This window comes from Mauremys reevesii, linkage group 4 (assembly GCF_016161935.1).
Source record: "Mauremys reevesii isolate NIE-2019 linkage group 4, ASM1616193v1, whole genome shotgun sequence".
In the NCBI taxonomy this organism is placed as follows: domain Eukaryota; kingdom Metazoa; phylum Chordata; order Testudines; family Geoemydidae; genus Mauremys; species Mauremys reevesii.
In genome coordinates this window covers 70,011,062-70,034,921 of record NC_052626.1, presented here as the reverse complement: position 1 = coordinate 70,034,921, position 23,860 = coordinate 70,011,062, and the positions used below count along the sequence as shown (strand labels likewise).

Genomic DNA, 23,860 nt, shown 5'->3' with positions numbered 1-23,860 from the left:
GTCAAACCAATCTGATCGCTTTCTTTGCTAGGATAATGAGTCTTGTGGATAAGGGAGAAGCAGTGGATGTGGTATACCTAGACTTTAGTAAGGCATTTGATACAGTCTCGCATGATATTCTTATTGATAAACTAGGCAAATACAATTTAGATGGGGCTACTATAAGGTGCATAACTGGCTGGATAACCGTACTCAGAGAGTAGTTGTTAATGGTTCCCAATCCTGCTGGAAAGGTATAACAAGTGGGGTTCTGCAGGGGTCTGTTTTGGGACCGGCTCTATTCAATATCTTCATCAACGACTTAGATGTTGGCATAGAAAGTACACTTATTAAGTTTGCAGATGATACCAAACTGGGAGGGATTGCAACTGCATTGGAGGACAGGGTCATAATTCAAAATGATCTGGACAAATTGGAGAAATGGTCTGAGGTAAACTGGATGAAGTTTAATAAAGACAAATGCAAAGTGCTCCACTTAGGAAGGAACAATCAGTTTCACACATACAGAATGGGAAGAGACTGTCTAGGAAGGAGTACGGCAGAAAGGGATCTAGGGGTTATAGTGGACCACAAGCTAAATATGAGTCAGTGTGATGCTGTTGCAAAAAAAGCAAACGTGATTCTGGGATGCATTAACAGGTGTGTTATGAGCAAGACACGAGAAGTCATTCTTCTGCTCTACTCTGCGCTGGTTAGGCCTCAACTGGAGTATTGTGTCCAGTTCTGGGCACCGCATTTCAAGAAAGATGTGGAGAAATTGGAGAGGGTCCAGAGAAGAGCAACAAGAATGATTAAAGGTCTTGAGAACATGACCTACGAAGGAAGGCTGAAAGAATTGGGTTTGTTTAGTTTGGAAAAGAGAAGACTGAGAGGGGACATGATAGCAGTTTTCAGGTATCTAAAAGGGTGTCATCAGGAGGAAGGAGAAAACTTGTTCACCTTAGCCTCTAATGATAGAACAAGAAGCAATGGGCTTAAACTGCAGCAAGAGTTTTAGGTTGGACGTTAGGAAAAAGTTCCTAACTGTCAGGGTGGTTAAACACTGGAATAACTTGCCTAGGAAGGTTGTGGAATCTCCATCTCTGGAGATATTTAAGAGTAGGTTAGATAAATGTCTGTCCGGGATGGTCTAGACAATATTTGGTCCTGCCATGAGTGCAGGGGACTGGACTTGATGACCTCTCGAGGTCCCTTCCAGTCCTAGAGTCTATGCATCTATAATGCATACACAGAAAGGGGACCTTAATTCTCAATTTCTTAACTTTTGAGTACTTCACTTTCTAACTGTAATGTTCTTTTAACATAAGTGGGGTCTTATTTGTTTTTTATGTAATGTTAATGTGTTATTACTAGGCTTTAGCATTAACATTCCAATTATATAAATAGGGGACTGAAGGGATTCACAGCTCTCAGTCATCGTTTCAAGCAGACTGCAGATTCAGAAAGACAACACTGCATCAATTTACACTTAATTAACATTTAAAAGGTTGTCCTTTCAATGATGAGGATGAAAAATTTAGCTTCCCCCCCCCCCAATCTTTCAATGAAAGTTTAGTTCTGAATGTCATGTCAGTGACAAATATATCAAGTGTGCAAGATCGAGCCCATGGGCCAAGAATTTGACACCCATGGCTTAGATTATAAACTTTCCTGGACAAGGATTTACTATGTGTTTGTAGAGAACCTAATGTAATGTGGTTCTGATCTTAACTGAGGCTTATTTGGGCAACTGCAATACAAACATTTAATAACTGCTGCTCATTTTTTGTGCAACCCTGTCTTTATAATGTGGGTGATTTAGTAGGAACAAAATTTGCCACCAATGCTCTGTTGGCTTCTAAATCTGAGAAATTGCTATTTCAAGGTTCTGTCACTGTAGGAAGGTTTGGTCAGGGCTTCTCCCCCTCCAGGGCTGCAGGGAACCAGAACACCTCACTGCTTGGGTCAGGTGTGTCAGGGAATTAGCTTGGCTGTGCGGTAAACAGTCAGAAGCTCTGGCCCACAGGCAGGGGCTGAGCAAACAGTTCAATATGAGCAGGCCCAGGCCCTGGGTCAGGATGGAGCAACAAACAGTCAGTAGCTCAGGCCCTCAGGTAGGGGCTGAGCAAACAGGTTCAACTGCAAATCCCCAGGCTCCTGGCTCTGAGCAGCCGGGGAGAAGGGGAGACTGCCACCTGTGAGGTGGGTGGCAGGGCAGGACGCAGGCCCACCCACTCCACTGCATCCCAGCCCGGGGCCCTAACAGCAGCAGAAGTCCCACTGCTGTGTCAGTGGGGATCCTGACTGCAACACACTGACATTGGCTCTGGCAGTGTTGCAGCCAGACTCAGGTCAGCTGCCCCCAGGCTACTTCCTACCTCCCCCTCTAGAGGTACCTGGGTCCAGATGGCATCCTCCACAGGATCACACACCATGGGCTCCTCAGGGTAGCTAGCGAGCAGTTGGTTTGGCAGCTCCTCAGGGTAACTGGCAAACAGTAGGCTTGGCAGTTCCTCAGGGTAATGGGCAAGCAGTAGGCTTGGTAGCATCTCTGGGCTAGAGCTAGCATCAGGCATTGCCTGGTCTGGCCTGGCCTGGCTAGTCCTTGGTTTGGTCGCCAATCACCATGGTCTCCCCCACTGGGCACTACACCACAGGTATCTGGTCTCTCTGGTGGTTGAGCTTCAAGTGAGCTCTGGGCTTTTATACTTCCTGTCCTGAGCCTTGACCTCTGAGGGGCAGGCACAGGGTTTGCTAGCTTTGCCCACTTTGGTGTCCAGAGTGGCTTGTCCTCCTCCGGGGTGGTGGGGAGCCAGACTGCCTTGCTACAGTCACTTATTGTGATGGGGCAAGGGCAGATGGCTATCATAAAGTAATTGGAGACAGATATATTAGCCACAGGCTAAACAAATTCCTGTTACCAGGATAAGCAAATAGTAGCTGCTCCCAGTCAATTAAGACACCTGGGGCCAATTAAGATCTTTCCAGAAGGCAGGGAGGACAGCTAGGTTGATTGGAACACCTGAAGCTAATCAGGGGCTGGCTGAAACTAGTGAAAAGCCTCCCAGTTAATCAGGTGGGTGGGTGTGTCAGGAGCTGTAGAAGGAAGCTGTTGGAGAGACTGAGGAGTATAAACCATATCAGGCACAAGGAAAGAGGCCCTGAGGTAAGGGTGAAGTGGATCTTGAGGGAGTGGGAACGGCTGTGGGGAAGTGGCCTAGGGAATTGTATGCATCCTGTTTCTAAAAAGTTAGTTACTATAGCTGATACTATTAGGGTCCCTGGGCTGGAGCCTGGAGTAGATGGTGGGTCCAGGCTCTGCCCTTTCCCTTCTCCTTGATTAATCATTGAGACTGGGAGACAACAGAGACTGTGCAAGGGAGGTTAGCTTCTCCTCATCTCCCTTGCTGGCTTATGATGAAAATGGCTCAGTAGTCTGTGACCCTTGCCTCTAGAGAAAGAAGGGCTATGTGGAGGGTCACAGTGAGCCTCTGAGGCTAGCAAAATCTGCCAGGAAACATGGGACCAACAGAGACAAGTACAGAGCTTTGCCACACTATATATAACTCACTTCAAAGATAGAGCCAAGAAAATACAATTCTGGACAATTCTTTTATTGCTGATACAGAGAGGCATTTCAGATATCTGGGCTAGCATTCTCAATGGTCAATTAGAAAGCAATCTGTGCTTCTGTAAAATCCAGGCCATCATATGTTCAGATGAAGGGAAGCTGTCAAAAGCCAATTCACTTTCTGGCAATCAATACCTGAAATAGTCAATGACTCGGCAACATAAGGCATTTCTTGCTTCTTCGAGGACACTGCAGTTTGTCAAACTTGTCATTCTCTCCTGGGAGTTTCAATAATACTTAGTCCAACGGGCTTTGTTCTGGAGTCTTTTGCAATTTGGTCACCTCTTTTCTTACAAGGAAAATGCTGGAGGAGACAGTTTCAGAGAGTGGATTAATTATTCTGCATATATAGTTTATTCAGAAGACGGTTATATTGGTACAAGTTATAAAAACATACGTTTCAAAACCGTGAACTATAGACTGATCTTTTAGAAAGATGTCCAATCTTGATTTAAAGACTCCAAGTGATAGAGAATCCTTAGTAAGCTATTCCAGTGATTAAATACACTCAGTTAAAAATTTACACCTTATTTCTCGTTTGAACTTTTCTAGTTTCAACTCCCCATACTGGGTCTTATTATGGCTTTGTCTGCTGGATTACATAGACCCAGTGTATCAGATATATTCTTCCTGTGTAGGTACATAGACATTAAGTTGTCTCTTAGCCTTTCTTCAGCAAGCTAACAAATGATCTCCTTTAAGTCGCTCTCTCTCTAAGGCATATTTTCCAGACTTTAAATCATTCTTGTTGCTCTTCTCTGAATCCCTGCCCTTTTAAAAAAACATTCTTTTAAAATTGTCACCAAAACTGCACACAGTATTCCAGAAGAGAACTCACCAAAAGCCATATACAGAGGTAAATAATCACTTTCCTGCTCCTGTTTGATATTCCCCTGTTTATATGTGCAAAGCCTGTGTCAACCCTTTTAGCCACAGCATTGCACTGGGACCTCATGTTCATTTGTTATCTACCATGATCCATGAGTGGAGCTTTTCAAATAACTGATTTTTCAATTCACTGGCAGTTCCAAAAAATATAATAGTTTTTAAAAACACCCATGTGGGTGAAAGTATGTGTTTAGTGTATTTTTAATAAAAGCAAAAGAAATGAAGGGCTAGATTCATAAAAATGGAGGAGGAGCCCTTTATAATCTTTATTCCATGGTTAAACTCTCACCTGGGAGGTGTGCAACCCTTATTTGAGTCCCTGCTCTGGAGTAGAGATGTGAACCCACCTCTCTCCTCCTAGGTAAGTGTCCTGACCACCAGACTACAGGGTATTCTGGTCTAGGTCTTTCTCAATCTCTCTGTATAAATAATTAAATAGTCATTGGAACAGGGACTGGAACCCAGGTAAGTACCCTAACTGCTGGGCTAGTGGCTATTCTAGGGTGAGGCCTGCCTCAGTCTCTCCTGTTGAAGCTGTTCTACTGTGTAGCAGATAGCTAGTCACTGGGCCAGAGAGGAAGTGAAAATGACTCTGTAGCCTAGTGGTTAGCACAACCTGCTCACAGACTGGGGTTCTAGTCCCTGCTCCACTGACTATTTTAAAGTGGAACAACTTCAACAGGAGAAATTGAGACACCCACCATAGAATAGCCAATAGCTTTGTGATCAGCTAATAGCATCTCATGAATATGAGAGAGAGTCTGTTTCTACTTGCATTTACATCCAGCTTACCAAGCGATCCAGATCATTTTCTGTCAGTGTCCTGTTCTTGTCAATATTCACCACACCACATGTGTCATTTAAAAACTTATCAGCAATGATTTTATATTTTCTTCCAGATCACTGCTAAAAATATTGAGTGGACCCACTAGCTGATGCTTCCTCAGGAATAATTACCTTCTAAGATCTATCAGTTATCCAGTTTTTCACTTGTTTAATATGTGCTGTATTGGCATTTGTTTATATTGCTAATTTTTTAATCATAATATCAGGAGGTACTAAGTCAAAAGCCTCACAGAGGCTAAAGGCCTGATTTTCATTTACACCAAGGCCCTATTACACCACTCTGGCTATGTAAACAGGGCCTTGGTGTAAATGAGAATCAGGTCCTAAGTATATCATAGAATCATAGAACTTAAGATCAGAAGGGACCATTATGATAATCTAGTCTGACCTCCCGCAAGATGCAGGCCACAAAAGCTGACCCACCCACTCCTGAAATAATTCTCTCCCTTGACTCAGCTGTTGAAGTCTTTAAATCAGGATTTGGGGACTTCAAGTAGCAGATAATCCTCCAGCAAGCGACCCCTGCCCCATGCTGCGGAGGAAGGCTAAAAACCTCCAGGGCCACTGCCAATCTACCCTGGAGGAAAATTCCTTCCCGACCCCAAATATGGCGATCAGCTGAACCCCGAGCATGCGGGCAAGACTCTCCAGCCAGACACTCAGGAAAAAGACTTTCAATATCCCAACATTGACCCTCGGTACTAATTACCAGTGGTCACACGTTATTGACCTATTGACTAAATCACGTTATCCTATCAAACCATTCCCTCCATAAACTTATCAAGCTTAATCTTAAAGCCAGAGAGGTCCTTCGCCCCCACGGTTTCCCTCGGTAGGCTGTTCCATATCAACATAGTTATCTTTATTAACCAGCTTGTGATCTCAAAGAATGAAATAAAGTTCATTTAAGAAGACCTGTTTCCTATAAAACTGTTGACATTAATTATATTTGCATCCTTTATTGATAGTCTTGTATCAACTATTGTATTATCTTTCCCTGAATCAGCTTTAGGCTAACTGTCCTATAATTACCTAGATCATCCATTTGCGCCTTTTAAATATTGACATGATATTGGGCTTTCTTCAAACCCTCAGGAACATCCCCAATTTTCCAATATTAATTCAAGGTTAACAAATGGACTGGAGAGTTCCTCGGCCAACTCCTGGGTGCAAGTTATCTGGGCATGCTAATGTAAAAACAACCTCACCAGCAGTCTATGCTGTCCTTCTGTCATTCACGTGTGCAGTCACCTCCTGTTTCATCCTTTGCCTGTATCCTGATGCTGCTACTGTTAGCTCCCTGCCAGCAACAGCCACCTTTGCCGCCAGACTCTCAGCTTTCACTGAAACCCCCTTGCCCAGGTCTAATGCTACCTGTTGCCTCCAGTCTGCCACTCACCCTTATACATAACCATGGTCATGTAGAAGATTGTAAGGAAAATATCCTACAAGAAGGGAAATATTTCTCATTACTAAGAATCTTTTGGATCCTTCTTGCCTCCTGGCTAAGAATTCTCTTCTCCATTGAGTATCTGAGATCTTTGAGCAGTGACAGTGAGGGATGAAACTTATTCAGTATAGAGATTTTGATATAGTGCAGCAAGAGGAGAGTTCTTGGCTCTGATTCTGCTCCAGCCAAACTATGTGCAGCACAGAAACAAAAGGGTAGCAGCAATGGTGCCTTAAAGTCACCTTTGTGCATCTGATATTCTTGGCCCAGCCCCATATAAATCAGAGCATCCTTACATGTAACTTACACTTGCCTACCTGTGGCCCCAAGCGGAAGAGAATAATTGGAACACAGCAGTGCTCCAGTTTCATTCCCAGTCACACCTCCATGAACCCTCTGTACAATGGGATGCAAAGCATTATGGTAGAACCATTACTCCAGATGTATGCAACCTAGGGAATCCCTGATGACCACATCTGCTGGCTTTGCACTACATTTATGCCAATAGAGAAGTATAAAGTGAACATAACATAATGAAGAATCTTTACACTTTTCTCCAAATCTGTGACATTTGAAAACACCTGAAGTAGCTAGTAAAAAAATAATTGGTCACTAACAAAGCAAGACAAGCTAAATATTGATCAGTTATTTATATACTATTTTCAGATGCTGCATATTTTTATCAGGCCTGGATTAAAGTATTTGCTATTTATATATCACTTTTCCTCTCAAATTTCCAAATTACTCGACATACTACAACACATGCTATACAGTGCCAGAGAAGTGCAGCTGACCTCTGGGGCTGTCATTTTCAACCATCTACTACACATTCCACAACAGTGAGCATGGATAGTTTTGGCAACAGATGCTGCAAATGCCATTGAAGAAACAGTGGGATATGTGAGATTTCAGGTCAAGTTTTCAAAAAGGATTAATGCATTCACAAGGGAGACTGGCCTTTACTGGTTTTAAGCATTGCAAATTTGAACCATTAAGTCCTCTTCTGACAGATTCAAGCTCTTGTATAAACAGAAAACTAAGTGTATCAAGCCTGCAAGCAATTTTTAAGGGATGTACAAAGTTGTTTGTTTGTTTTTTAAAGTTACCGGGGTGGGGGGAAGGAGGCTTCCACTAACTCCAATCCAAATTCCATTGAAATGACTATGGCGTGTGTAAAACCTTGGTAAGAAAAGTGACTGAATCTGTGATTTGATATTCTAGTACAACCCAATTTTAGTTTATTAAAAAGCTTCATTAAGTGAAACAATGGCCAGGTCTATATTATAAACTTTTGCCAGCACCACTGTGACAGGCAGGGGTGTATTAAGGTATAATCTTTGACTGACACGTGTCCTTACTAAAGATGCAGTTCATATTGGCAAAATCACACCTTTACCTACTCTACTAAACTACTCACCATCCAAGGAAAGATTGAGCAGATAAAACAGGACATAGTTTTATCTATGTTTACACTACAGACTCTTGCTGGCATAGCTATAATGATCAGTCTTCTTTACACCGCTGACCCCTGACTGACATGGCAGTGCTGGTAGAAGTTTCTAGGGGGAGAATGCAATTATACTGGCAAAACTACACTTACTGGCATAACTTCTTTTGCTTGTGAGGGGTATTTTTACTACACTGGTACAAAGTGCAGCTTTGCTGGCATAAGCTGCATCCACATTAGAAGTGCTTTGCTGGTATAGTATACTGGTATTTATATACTGATAGGTTATGTGTACACTGGGAACACTTTAAGTCTGTCTCCAAACCAATGGTCAAAAATTTAATGTGGGGAGTCACCTATTGGATGCTGTACTTGCACCTGCATATGTGCATGTTAGAGATGGATGAATGTTAAAAGGCTTGTGGTGTCTGATCAAATATAAACATCTAGCAGTCCAGATGCTTCTCCAAACTTCACATTTATCAGGAGTGGAACGGAAGTCAAGAGAAGAGCTTTTCTGACAGAATGTAGTGTTTCCTGCGCCTGGCTGTAACCTAGAAGCATGTACATCAAAACCAAAATCAACAAGAACAAAGAAGTTGCGGGATTGTTTGAAGGCCAGAAGAGGGGGTTGAGGAATGATTTTTCATGATGTGGTCACCATTGATTATGAGTTGTAACAGTTTAATGATATCCCCTAAGGGTTCCACTCTGGGGTGGTAGATGACAACTAAAGGTGTGCAGTCAGAGGGTTTTCTTCCCCCTGTAGTGAAGCAGACTCTCTCAGGTTATTTGAATGGCCTGTTCCATGATGCGATTGACTTCTCTGGAGTGTCCATGCTTGGTGAGAGTGGTTTTGATTGTGTTAAGATATGTATCCCGGGCTTTATCCTTGGAGCATATTCTGTGGTATCTACAGGTCTGGCTATAGATAAGATATCTTGGTGTGTTTGGGGTGTTTACTAGATCCATGGATCATCACATTTACCTCCACAGGTTTCTTGTATATAGTTGTTGAAGCTGATTGTGGTGTCCAGAAAGCTGATGCTAGTGCAGGAGTGTTCTAGAGAGTTGGCTAGATGGGTGGTAGTGGTTGAAGTTGTGGTGGAAATCGATGCAGGAGTTCAGGTCATCTGACCAGAGGGTGAAAATATCTATGTATCTCAGGTACATCCTTGGTTTGTGGTGCATTTGTCCAGAAAATCTTCCCCAGGGTGGCCTATGTAGAGGTTGGCATGTTGGGGAGCCATCCTAGTACCCAGGTTGTTCCCAAGGTTTTAACAAAGTGTTTGTTGAAAGTAAAATTGTTATGGGTGAGGATGAAATGGATGAGTTTAGCAATGTGTTTGGGGTGGATATCTGAGTGTTGTCCATTGTAGATACCTCAGGCAGGCCATAGGGCCATCATCTTTTATTTATACGTAATACTACTGAGCTGAAATGGATTGAAATCTATATCCTAGAGATAAAAACATCCAGTATTCTATTGCTGATCTCTTGGGCCACTCAGTCCCCTTTAGGTACTGTATGCAGTTAGCGGAAGGCCAGAGTGTCTGTTTATGTGATTTTTGTGGGACAACTTCTTTATCTCTAGTCAATTCATTACAATTTATGCTTTTGATCTTTGCTAAAGTTTGTTAGATTCTGTTCCTCCAGTGATGTGGCAGATATTTTGTTTTTCTAACAGTGGATGGGTAGTATCATGGAAGAAGGCATCCAGGTTTGTGTTGGATGGAATACACAAATCTAAGTTTCTGGGTCTTTTCTGAGATTTTCCAGTGAAGCATAGTCATAAAAAAAAATTAGTACTGTAGTTTCAAATTGTGTTCATTTTTGGAGCACTGGTTGCAGTATAGTATATAACTCAGAGGTTTGCCATTTACTAATAGACTTCATTTCAACATCTTTGTTCTGTTTTCTTTGTTAATATAGTTTCTCATTATCTTATTAGGATCATCATACCTAGTTATGATTTAAATATTTGTTTCCCTGTTGCCTCATCAAAAATTTAGTCTCAATATTTTGTTTTGAGAGCTCTACACAAGTTGATTTCCAGGAGTGTCTCTCTCTGCTGTAATAAAACACAGAGCTTATTATAGAACTAAAGGCATGAACCTCCTACACAACTGAAAGAACGAGGCTACATTTTACTCAGAACAAATAATTTTAGAGTGAAAACCATGGTTTATAGTCTTGACTTGAGCACATGGTGTATATAAAATATAACTGAAATAAGCAGCTGCCTGACAACTGTGCCACCATGGCTAAATAGCAGAGTAAAAGAGACTGATAGAGGCAAAAAGGCATCCTTTAAAAATTGGAAGTCAAATCCTAGTAAGGAAAATAGAAAGGAACATAAATTCTGGTAAGTCAAGTGTAAAAGTATAATGAGGCAGGCCAAGAAAATGTGTATCTTTAGCTAGTTGCTTTTCAAAATCTAACAGCAAAACAATTAAGTCCATCAGATGCAGGATGCCTGCCAAACAGTCACTGGGACCAAAGGAGCTCTTGAGGGAGACAAGGGTGTTGCAGAAAAGCTAAATGAATTCTTTCCATTACTCTTCACTGCAGAGGATGTGGGGGAGATTCCCCATACCCAAGCCATTCTTTTTAGGTGACAAATTTTGAGGAACTGTCCCAGATTGAGGTGTCAATTGAGGAGGTTTTTGAAACAAATTGATAAACAATAAGTCACCAGGACCAGATGGTCTTCACCCAAGAGTTCTGAAGTAACTCAAATATGAAACTGCAGTATGTAACTTATCACTTAAATCATTATCTGTACTAGATGACTGGAGGGTAGCTAATGTAATGCTGATTTATTTATTTATTTAAATAGACTCCAGAGGCAATCCTGGCAATTACGAGCCAGTATGCCTGGGACTGAAATTAGGCTATTTGGTTGAAACTATAGTAAATATCAGAATGATCAGGCACACAGAGGAACATGATATCTTGATGAAGAGTCAACATAGGTTGTGTAAAGGGAAATCATGCCTCACCAATCTGCTACAGTTCTTTTGAGAGAGTCAACAAGCATGGGGACAAGGGTGATCCAGTGGATATAGCATACTTGAACTTTCAGAAAACCTTTGACAAGGGCCCTCTCCAAAGGCTCTTAAGCAAAGTAAGCAGTCATGGGATAATAGGGAAGATCCTGTAATGAATCATTAACTGTTTAAAAGATAGGAAATAAAGGGTAGGACTAATTGGTCCATTTTCACAATGGAGAGAAGTAAATAGCAGGGTTCACCAAGGATGTGTGCTGGGACCAGTGTTGTTCGACATATTAATACATGATCTGAAAAAGTGGGTGAAGAGTGAGGGGGGTGGAATGTGAAGACTACAAAGTTACTCAAGATAGTTAAGTTCTAAGGTGAATGTGAAGAGTTACAAAGAGATCTCACTAAACTAGATGACTGGGCAACAAAATGGCAGATGAAATTCAGTGTTAAGTACAAAGTAATGCACATAGAAAATAATGGGGATCTAAATTAATAGTAACCACTCAGGAAAGATATATCTTGGAGCCATTGTGGTTAGTTCTCTGAAAACATCTGCCCAGTGTGCAGTAGCAGTCAAAAAAGCGAACAATGTTAGGAACCATTACGAAAGGAATATATAATAAAATAGAAAATATAATGCCACTATATAAATCCATGGTATGCCCACACCTTGAATACTACATGCAGTTCTGATCGCCCCATTGCAAAAAAAGATTAATAAAATTAGAAAAGGTACAAAGAGGATTATGGTATGATATGGACCAGCTTTCATATGAGAAGAGACTAAAAAAACTAGCACTGGTCATCTTAAAAAAGAGATGGAAAAGTGGAGATATGATAGAGGTCTATAAAATAATGAATTCTATGGAGAAAGAGAATAAGGAAGTATTATTAACCCCTTCACATAACACAGGACTAAGGGTCACCCAATGAAATTAATAGGCAGCAGGTTTAAAGCAAAAGGAAGTACTGCTTCACACAACAGTAGTCAACCTATAAAACTCACTGCCATGGGATATCGTACAGGCCAAAAATATAACTGGGTACAAAAATAATTTAGATAAATTAATGGATAGATCAGTCCATCAATGACTATTAGCCAAGATGGTCAGGGATGCAACCCCATGCTTGGGGAGACCCTAAATCTCTGACTGCCAGAGGCTGGCACTGGACAATGGGGGATAGATCACTGAAAATGACTTGTTCTGTTCATTCCCTAAGAAGCATCTGGCATGGGCCAATGTCAGAAGACTAGATACTGGGCTAGATAGGTCATTGTTCTGACCCAGTATGACTGTTTTTAAGCAAAATGAATTTAAATACAGTTTCTGAGATCATAATACCTTACGATGATACAGCAAATCTGATTTGTTTTCAGAGGGACCATGATAATGTAGTCAGACTTCCTGGATAACTTGCCGTTGAATTTCACCAAGTGGTTCCTGCATCAAACCCATACATTCTAATTGAGCTAGAGCATCTTTTTAAAATACATCCAGTCTTGGTTTAAAGATTTCAAGCAATGGAGAATCCATCACGTGCCTAGATAAATTGTTCTAATGGTTTTTACCTTCACTGCTAAAACCTTATTTCTAGTCTGAATGTGTCTAGCTTCAGCTTCTAGCCATTGGACCTCGGCCTGCTAGATTGAGGAGCCCTCTATCATCAGAAATCTTCTCCCCATGAGGTGCTTGTACGCCATGATCAAGTCACCTCTTACTCTGGGCCAGCACTTGCTGAATGATGGCAGAATCACATGGATGTTTCCTCAGTCCTTTTTTCTTCAATTACCCTCTCCCCGTTTTTTGCCTCACATCTAATTAGGCCCATTGTAAATCCAGTGCAATTTCTGTGAGTAACTACGTTATTTTCTGAATTGATTTAGTTGGTTCGGTGCAATCCCCCTTGCGTGAGCTCTCTTAAATTGGTATAGAGTGGCTAATATTGATTTGGTTTAAAAACAGTTTGCTTCCTAATGTGAGCTGAAAGTAAACCAATACATTGTTGGTTTTTCCACTCTTTAGGCAGCCTGAAACAGCTGTAAGAGGCATGAACTGTTTCCAATCAATCTCAATAGGAGGGTTAACTGTCAAACCTAATACTGTAGGCAGGGTTGTTGTAGCCACGTCGGTCCCAAGATATTAGAAAGACAAGGTGGGTGGGGTAATTTCTTTTATTGGACAAACTTCTGTTGGTGAGAGTGACAAGCTTTCGAGCTACACAGAGTTCTTCTAATCCTGATAATTTTATTAACTATTTCATTGATAATCAAAGCAAAATAATGTCGTGAATGTGTTTATTGCTGTTGCATGCAGTGGCAGATATTGGGAGGTGGGAGGGAGTAACTGAATGTTGTCAAAGATTGCTGGTGTGGGAATTAAGAACTCAAGCACTCACAAAAATTTGGAATCACTTCAGTCCTTCTCAGTTTCAGGGTAAGTAATAAAAAATACACCCCATTCCTCCTCAAATATGAATAGTTACTAAGGTGCATTGTACCAGCCAGAATTACCACAGTTGATGGCGTCGCACCAGGCATTGTGTAATGAGGTTCCCAGATCTGGCTCAATCCTGCAAATTCACAAATCTCTGGAGCTGCCCATAAGCAGCACCAGATAGGGTCAGGGCATGCACCCTTTTGTCCATCTTTGGAGAGTTTCAGAGCACACTGTGCTCTGAATTTTTGTCCATCCTTGTAACATGGCCAAAGAGCACACAACTCCTCTCTCAAATATAATGAGCAACTGAAGGAAGGCTAGATCTTCGTGAGACTCTGACATTTCACACAAAGTCAAATCACTTTATGCTCAGGATTTGGTGCTGACAGCACATATGGAATGTCTCTAGCTGCTCCAAGTCTGCCTATAGGAGGGTCCAGGTTTCTGACTCATATAGCAATACAGGCAGTACATAGGTTTGATAGATCCTGAACTTTGTATCAGTGCAAAGACACTTTTTTGCATCCATAAGCAAAACATGAACTTAATGCAGGAGATAATGAGACCTATTTGTTGAAGAATGTCCAGTTTGCTGGGACTGTTTGAACTCTACTTGCAACCTAGGTAGATTAACTTGTCAGCACTCTCCACAGTACTCGACCACACCTACACCACAGCTCCGAGGTTCTGGACCTTGGTCTTCTGCCATGAGACATTCAACCCCATAGGGCAGGTGGTGTTTTGGAGACCATGGAGGGTGGGGTTGAAATTCTCTGATTTCTCCCAAGTGCCAAAAGCCTGAACAGCTTCCTGGCTATCTAAACCCCAAGCCACCTTTTGCCTGTTCCTGGATGCCAAAAGCCCCAAATTCCCCCTGCTCAACTGCTAGAGTTTCTAGCAAAGCAGTTGCTGATACAAAATTTTACAGTACACTGGAGGTAAAGCAAAAATAAGAAACAATCAGTTAAGCTTTGTCTCACATTTAATATTAAAATAAATAACAAGTAATATTACACTGGGTTGTTCATTTTCATATTTAATTATAAACTTCTGTTTTTGAATTTACTTGAATCTTCTACAGAAATGTTGACGTGGCTGTAGAATTCACCACTGAATTCCATAGCCAGCACTCCACTGTTTCAGTGACTGGGGCTTGGGCAGGCAGGACCAGTGGTTAGAGCTGTAGACTGTTAGGTCAGAGGGGATCAAGCCAGAGATGATAGCCAGGAGTCAAACCAGAGTCAATAGCCAGGAACCAGAGCCAAGGGTCAAGATGAAGTCAATAGCCAGCCTGGGGAGCCGGCTAAGGGAGTAGGAACCATGAGTGAGACAAGGGAACAGAAACAAGGCAGGGTCAGTTTCAGCAGCAGGTTAGTGATCTGCCTTGTTGCACAGACAACTACCTGATGCTCTCTCCAGGCTTACATAGTAGGCCTGTGCCAGTCAGAGGTTACAGGGGGAGCTGCCATTCATCTCTACTGCGGGCAGCACTTCCTGAAGTGACTGGTCTCCCAGGATGTATGGTGTTGACCATGGCTCTGCCATGGCTGCCTGGTGGCAGCATGGAAGTACCACATGACCTCTAGCCTTCCAGACCTGAGTTTAAGTCCCATGAAATTTACCAAAATACCTATTCCAGAATAATTATTACAGTATAACACACATACACATACACACACATTTATACAGGCACACACTGTGTGTGTGTGTGTGTGTGTGTGTGTGTGTGTGTGTGTGTGTATGTATACATATATATATGTATGTATACATATATATATATGTATGTATACATATATATATATATATATATACACACACACACACAAAAAAAAACAACACACAGAGACCATCTTGGCACTGCCACCTGATGTGCTGAGACTACCTCTGAGCCTGTTTTCCCTGGCAGCTTGGGACTTCAGTACCCTGCCTTGTTGACCCAGACACACTAACCTGCTGCAGACAAAGACCTAGGTCTGAACCACGTCCCCCAAAACCTGCAAACTGAACTGAAAATGGCTTAGAAAGTGCTCCTGTCTCTAGAACCCAGATGCCCAGTTCCCAATGGGACCCAAACGCAAATAATTCGGTTTACTCTGTATAAAACTTATACAAGGTAAACTCATAAATTGCTCTCAATAACACTGATAGAGATATATGCACAGTTGTTTGCCCCCCCAGGAACTAATTACTTGCTCTGGGTCAATTAATGAGCAAAAAGTGATTTTATTAAATATAAAAAGTAGGATTTAAGTGCTTTCAGTTAATAACAGACAGAACAAAGTAAATTACCAAGCAAAATAAAACAAACACACAAGTCTATGCCTAATACAATAGGAAACTGAATGCACGTAAATCTCACCCTCAGAGATGTTCCAATAAGCTTCTTTCACAGACTAGACTCTGGTCTATTTTGGGCCCAATCCTTTCCCCATTACAGTCCTCGTTCCAGCTCAGGTGGTAGCTAGGGGATTTCTCATGACTGCAGCCTCCTTTGTTCTGTTCCACCCCCTTACATAGCTTTGGCACCAGGCAGGAATCTTTTGTGTTTCTGGGTCTCCACCCCTCCTTCTAAATGGAAAAGCACCAAGTTAAAGATGGATTCCGGTGCCAGGTGACATGGTCACATGTCCTGTGCGACCCCAAGCCTTCATTCTTCCCAGCCTGACTCACAGGAAGGCCTTGCAGGTAAACAGAGCCATCTATGTCAATTGTCCTAGTTGATGGGAGCCATCAAGATTCTAAACTACCATTAATGGCCCACACTTTGCATAATTACAATAGGACCTCAGAGTTATATTTCTATATATATTTCATATTTATATATGAAATATATATAGAAATATTATATTATATTTCAGTTATATATATTAGTTATATTTCATATTTCTAGTTTCAGATACAAGAATGATATATTATACAAACAGGATGACCATACTCAGTAGATTATAAGCTTTGTAATGATACCTTACAAGAGACCTTCTGCATGAAGCATATTCTAGTTACATTATATTCACACTCATTAGCATATTTTCATAAAATCATATGGAGCGCAACATCACATTTATAATAATTTCTGGAGCACCAGAGTGTTTATAACTAGGCACAGTTCTGGGCAATGATAGGGACCTCTCTAGTTTCTAGCAAGCAAGTCATTAACTCACTGATTAGATCATAGAGTGATACAGGCTTTAGGGCTCTTTTGTGCCACCAGAGGGCATTCTGTAACCACCCTGTGAAATAAATGCTGCTTGTGGGGAGCAGTAACTTGCCTTAGACCTAGGCTTAGTCTGCACTACCGAGTCATGCTGGTCTAACTATGTCACTCAGGAGTGTAGAAAATCTACACCCCTGAATCATGCAATTATACCAGTGCTGGGCAAACTTCTTGGCCCAAGGGCCACACTGGGGTTGTGAAACTGTATGGAGGGCTGGGTAGGGAAGGCTGTGCCTCTCCAAACAGCCTGGTCCCTGCCCCCTATCTGCCCCCTCCCACTTCCTGCCCCCTGCCTGCCCCCCTCAGAAACCCTGGTCTATCCAACCTCCCTGCTCCTTGTCCCCTGACTGTCTCCCCACCCCCACCCCAAACCTTCATCCCATCCAACCACTCCCTGTCCCCTGACTGCCCCCGGAGACTCCCTGCCCCTTATCCATCCCCCACCCTCTTACCATGCTGCTCAGAGCAGCAGAACCTCGCAGCCTCGCCACATCCAGCCACGCTGCCCACTGATCCCGGCAGGAGTGGCAGGCCAGAGCACTGATGGCACAGACAGGTGAGGCTGTCGGGGAGGGGGGACAGCTTCCCCAGGCGGGAGCTCAGGGGCCGGGCAGGATGGTCCCACGGGCTGGATGTGGCCTGCAGGCCATAGTTTGCCCATCTCTGAGTTATACCAACCTAACCCCCGGTGTAGACAGCACTATGTTGACGGAAGGGCTTCTCCCATCAACAGCGCTACCACCTCTCTGGGAGATGGAGTGCCTGCACCAATGGGAGAAGCTCTCCAGTAAGCATAAGTAGTAGTGTCTTCACTGCAGCACTGTAAGTATAGAAAAGCCCCTAGATTCTGCTTTCAAACCTCAGGTTGGGGTTGTGGCTTTTGTTTGTTTGATGCAAAGTGCCAAGTGAGAGAGGCGAAAGCACATTGATTAACCACCTTTTCAGGGCTAACTGGTTTCTCATACAATGAATTCATTGAGCTTAAATTTGCATTGTGCCTGAGGTGACTTGCTTTCATATTTTAGTTAGGCACAATTTCTATTTCACTGAGCATAACTGAGCCTGAAGTAATAGAAATGGAGAGAGAGCTTTGCAGCTAAATGGTTTCTAATGGGACATAAACAAGCAAAAGCAAACCTGGCAGGGCAAAAAAATTCTACCCTCACTACACAAAGCAACTCTGTGCTGCCTGTTTGTGAATAAGGAATTGAGGGGCATATCACACCTTCAGCTCAAATTAAATACTAAGACTCAAACATAAGATAAAACTGCTAGTTCTTTACAAATGCAGCTTTACAGGGGATCTCCATAAACTAACTATATAACTCAGTGTCTTGTTTAGGCCTGCACTGGATATATTGTAAACCTGGAATTCTTCATGGGCCTGGTTCTTATGATTATTCCAAAGTCCTGTTCAACTAAGGAGGCTATATCCCTGAAAATGAGAGCATGAGAGTGCTGAGACGTGTAATTAGCTGTTCTCTGGATTTTTCTATGAACATGTCAGTGAGAATAAAATGTCATCAGAGAAAGGATGCATCTTTGTCCAAGGATTCGCTGTAGTGTCTATCATTATGCAACATAACGTTTTAATTAACTGAATGGCTATCAAACATTGGAGGGACTAACTCATTTCATAGAGGTGACAAAATGCCAGCATTTCAGAGTGTCAGTGCTTTCATAAAGCTGACAGAGACAAATTCTCCAGTTTGTTCTGTGCGAAAGGAGCTTTATATACAACTCTGAGATTGTGTCACTGAGACTTCGTGGCGGCTCTATTATAATTCAACACAAAAAAAGCAACTAAAGAAATATTAAGGTTGAAAAGTGAAGTTGTCAAATTCTGGAAGTTACAACTGCCTGCTCCCCACTGCACTGGTTTCTTTTGGCTGACTGGTGGCAAAGAGAGGCAGCTTGGGGACAGCCCATGGCTCTGCTGTGTGTGAAGTCTAGCGCATCCAGACTTCCATGGCGGTTGTACTTCGGGAGTCAGAAGATTGGTATTTTGGCTGATGGCTGTGAAGGTCCACAAGGAGATGTCTCCTTGTTCCCTATTGCTGCCCCCCACCCTCTCCCAAATCCCTTCTTGTACACACATGCAGGGATCAGTAACACTCTGGTCCGATATATAAGGATTTCTGTAATTAATAGCCATTGTACAGTTTTGCATAAAAAGATTCTTTGCTGCATTGCACCTTGTAGTCACTATAACCTGTACAAACTGAGTGTGAAGTTGATGTAAAACGCAACTTGTTGGAAGATGTATAATGATTCATACATCCATGTAATATGTTATGGTCATTGAGGCCTGGTATGAATGATGCATGCTTGACATGAATGTGTGCATTGCAAGTTAGCAACTGAAGCAAGAACTTAGTGTCAAGGACTATTAGAACTATTTGTGCAAAAATAATCTTGTGTTCCGAGAAAAATACAGAATCATCAGACAAGGAAATAACACCAGCTGGACTGATATAAAATTGTATAAGAATTAGAGGAAATGGCACGCCCAGGATTGTGTCTTCGGAATTGTGTGGGTAGAAAGTCTAGTGAACAAAGGCAAAGAACCAATGATGTGACAGAATGAACTATAAATGGTTGCCTATGATTTCTGCAAGTCAGTCATTTATTGATCCAGAGTCCCATGTGGCTATAGATGTGGTTTTCGCCAGCTCCCCGCATCTTATGATTTTATCCCAATGGAAGAAATCTCGACTGGCCATCAGGACCATTCTGACTCTGGTATAGTATGTTTGGGGTGTGAATGTGGAGTGAGTAAGGTTTGTTTTGTAATCAATAAAGAGCATTTAAACTAATATATACCAGCACTGTGTCCGGTATCCACTTGCTCCCCATCCCATAGGGAGACCTCCCTTGCGGGTCTAACAAACTATTCTGATTTGGTAACATTTTATGCCCTCGTTGCACTAGCATAAATGGTAGACAAGGTATAAGGCAGTGACAGTGGGCAATCAGGCCTAGGTTCTTCAGTTTTTTTTCCATCTTCAAATATTTCTGTATCAGATTTGGCTTTCCAGGTATTGGAAACCTTTTTCCTCCCACCAGACTTCTCTTAAATAATTTTCAGGCTAACTTGGTATTAGCTGTCACTTTGATATCCTGAGTGTGTTTTCTTTGAGTTAATTTAAAGAAAATGAATGACTGAGCAGAAATTATTTTCCAATCTCTTCACTTTATTCTACCTGCCCTCCCCATATTTTCCTCCAGAGAGGACAGCATAATGTGTTGCTTTTTCTAGTTGATATTTAAGATACCCTGTGAAGGCCCAGGAGGGGTGGAATGTAGAGGATGTAAACTGCCATAATGGCAATAAGGAAGCAGTTCAGCCATGTGGTTTGGACAAATCTTGCTGGCTCACAAGTCGTAGGTATTCACTTCTACATACAGATTGGCCCTGAACCAAAACTCCAAATCTGAGCACCCACAAACCTTGAGGGAGTTTGAATCCAGACTTTACAGGTGCTTCCATCTCAGTAGTGAACCAGACCAAAACCCTGGACTCAACACCTCAAATTTTGAAAAAATTCAAATGCTGATCAGGTTCCGATTCCAGCAGTGTGGCTTGGGCTTCTCTCCTTCTAACCAGTTGGTAAAATGTATAGTTGGTAACATTCTGCACTTAGAGAAGTCACATGGCCCTGCAGAACTGCTATTCAGACCCACCATTGCCTTTTTTATATTTACAGATTCTGTAGCATTCTAGACAGGCTCTAGTTTTCCAAGTCTCTGTCTCTTTGTGACACACCCTCAAGGCAGTTTAGGCCAGGGATTCCCACTCTTACTGACGTAGGCCACCTCACAAGATGAAAATTGACTTCACATACAGTTTCCCAGCCAATTAAAAATCAAACTTCAATACACAAACACATTTTTAAACAGTTAATGCCACTCTCCTCCCCCAAATGCACTCACTCAACAAAATCAGTGTGTGTGAAATAAGTGTGTTAACATGTGCCTGCTGAGCTAGTTAGAGCAACCCCTATTTTGGCATATGAGTGCCCTATTGGGGATTTTGAAAATGACATGTAAGCAGGTAAACCATGCTCTTGTCCTGCCTATATATTCCCTGATCTCAACAGATAGCTCAGGGCCCTTTGTGGCTACTAAAGGCTACTTTTCAAAAATACCATGAATGCCAACAGATGGCCCACATTTAGATATGACTGGGTAAGCTATTGAACAGTTTGTCTCAAATCTTGTTGGTGTTTTAATCACTCTTACTCATCAAACCACCTTGCGGTGCATGCGTATGTCTTCAGATGTTGCATCTTTGTTCAGCCCACTTGCCTGTTTTTCCATTGGCTCAGGATTAGGAGAAGATACAGTGGGAGCTCTGGGGTTTTTGCCGCCCCAAGCAGTCCAAAAAAAAAAGCCACAATCGCGATCTGCAGCTCTACTGCCACTGCTTCAATCTTCAGCGGCAATTTGGCGGCTGGTCCTCCACTCAGAGAGGGAGTGAGGGACCCGCTGCAAAATTGCCACCAAAGAGCCGGACGTGCTGCCCCTCTCCATTGGCCACCCCAAGCACCTGCTTGCTGGGCTGGTGCCTGGAGCCGGCCCTGCTGTGGCCTGTTTCTTTGATACATCTCAGGAATTGTCTGTTACCTTAGGAACCTCTGTCTATCCACCTCCACAGTGCATGAATTAATATGGAGCTCCCTGATCCAAGCAGGTTCCCTTTCTCTGCTTTCCATCTCTTTCAGTTGGAAATGCCTTTATCCTTTCTCTGACCAGGTTTTCCACTCTGGCAGTTCTTTGGTTCCTTGATCACAAAATACTCTGGTTTTGCAATGATATTGAATTGTGGTTTATTATTTCAGATGTAGTTTACTGGCTGTTTGGAGCAATGGTCAGGTTTTCCTGGACAATAGCTGTTGTACAGAGCTGCTGATGGTTCCTTGTGGTGGGCAATTCTGCCAGTCAACTATTGCTTTTTTGAGATCTTTACTATTGTTCATACCTTTTTAAATATTTTTGCTATTTTGACTGCTGGCTCGGTATTTGTCGGATTGTGTTATAGTGATGAGGGTAGCTACTCAAACTCCCACTGATTACTAGCACTGAGTTTGCAAAGTTTGGTAAAGTGTGGACAGCTGAAGTTTCTCCAGTTCTTCATGGGTCCTTGTAACATCCTGTGTTTTTTCTGCCTCAGGTAGTGAGAGATACTGGCAGCAGTCTGTTAACCACTACTGAATGTAAGGAAGCTCTCCATACTTTAGGATATTTCTATTTCAGCTCAGTTGTAGCTTTGTAGTCTGCCTATTTTGAAATAAAACCACTAGCGGTCAGATCTCCCTTGCATTCCGGGTGGGGTGGGAGCGGGGAGAGAGCAGTCTGGAAAGTTGTTAGCAGCCATTTTCCCATTTCCCACCACCACTGCCCCAACTCCCACTCAAGCTCTCATACAGCAAGTTCAACCTCTCTTCACCTTTACTGAATCTTCAAGCCCAAAAGCTGATCAGTTTTTACTAGGTGGGAGTGCGATTCTGTGCTTTCAAATATATAAAAGTCCACACAACACTTCTGGCAACATATTTCAGCAGATCTTTTCAAACAACAATTTTGAATATGGAACCGAAATAAACGGTGTAATCTGTAATGCCCACTGGTGGCTCCACACACTGGATGATAATACACATCTTGTAACATTCTCCCTACAGGAGCCCCCATTCAGTGCCTGGACTCACTCACTCTGTGCATCCTGCGTGTTACTCAAGCCAAGAATCAAACCCAGAGCCTGATGGGTTCCTTAAGCAGCAGCTCCATTAGGTAATCCAAGAAGTCCCTTTTCTGGATGAGCTAATAGGTGCTGTGCTCTCATCTCAGCTGGTAGGTATCCTTTGCAGATTTTACAAGCAGCTGATGACTGGCTAAAAGAGAGCCCTTCACCTCCTCCCCCCTCCAATAGAGCTAGCAAGACCTATGGTTCCTAATCAGCATGAAACTTTGACCAAATATACCTGATAAAACAACTTCCTTCACTTCCAAGCACATCAGTTACTCATCCTGACATCTCCAATTTCATATAAAGGAAGCAGCTGAGACCCCCATCAATTGGCCTGGATAAAGCACGGGGGGCAGGGATCACTGGAGGGAACTATCTTGCACTGTCTCCAGGAGGGTTGAGAATGGACTACATGTGACCTATTGTAGCATCTTTTATTCTGTAATTTACCTGATTCCGTGGGGATCCCTGGAATGCCACAGTAGTGAATTTTGAGTGGAGAACAGTTAGCAAAGGCTAACCCTGTGCATAGTTTCAAAAGGACAGTGGATGAACCCAGGATATTGTGGATTTCCTTTGAAATTATATAAAGCAAACACTTTAGAGCTTTAAAAAAGCTTAAAATCAAGTGATTTTTATTTTCCAAGGTCAGGATATATATCTCTCTCTCACACACACACACACACACACACACACACACACACACACACACACACACACACACACACCAGTGTTCATATTCTTTGAATCCTAGAACTCAAGCATTCCAGGATCCTGATTTCTGATTTTTCCTTATTACTATCCCAGTTAAAATGCAGCTCAGTCCCAGAGCTGGAGGCTGTTTTGGTCATGTTTTCTAGCTCCCACCTCTTTCCTCCTGCCTTCTCTCTCCCTCATTTACCCATCTGGTGGAGAGGAAAACATGAAACAAAACACATACAAAAACATCCCAGGAGTGCACGAGAGAGCTCAGGCTGACTTCCACCACGGTGGGATGTGAGGAAAGGTGGAGTTGCTGAAGGGGGAATAGACCTCTATAGCGGGAACAAATCCATAGGGTTCAGTGATGATGGCTGGAGTTATTTTCATCAGACTTGCTTCTCACATTACTTCTCCTTGGTTACTTAGCCATCAGGGTGTAACCAGTCTGTCAGTCAGAACATTCTCTTCAGTTTATGAAAATAAAAGCTGCCATCCTGGGTTTTCCACTGGGAGA

The 23,860-nt window shown here is 42.5% G+C and overlaps 1 long non-coding RNA gene across 1 annotated transcript in view; it reads left to right on the top strand.

The window, feature by feature from the left end:
- The first annotated feature begins 3,022 nt into the window (after positions 1-3,022).
- LOC120402872 overlaps positions 3,023-23,860 on the top strand; it is a 35,848-nt gene continuing 15,010 nt past the window's right edge. The window contains exon 1 of the long non-coding RNA XR_005597339.1: positions 3,023-3,145. This is a non-coding gene — a long non-coding RNA (uncharacterized LOC120402872). The remainder of the gene's footprint in view (positions 3,146-23,860) is intronic.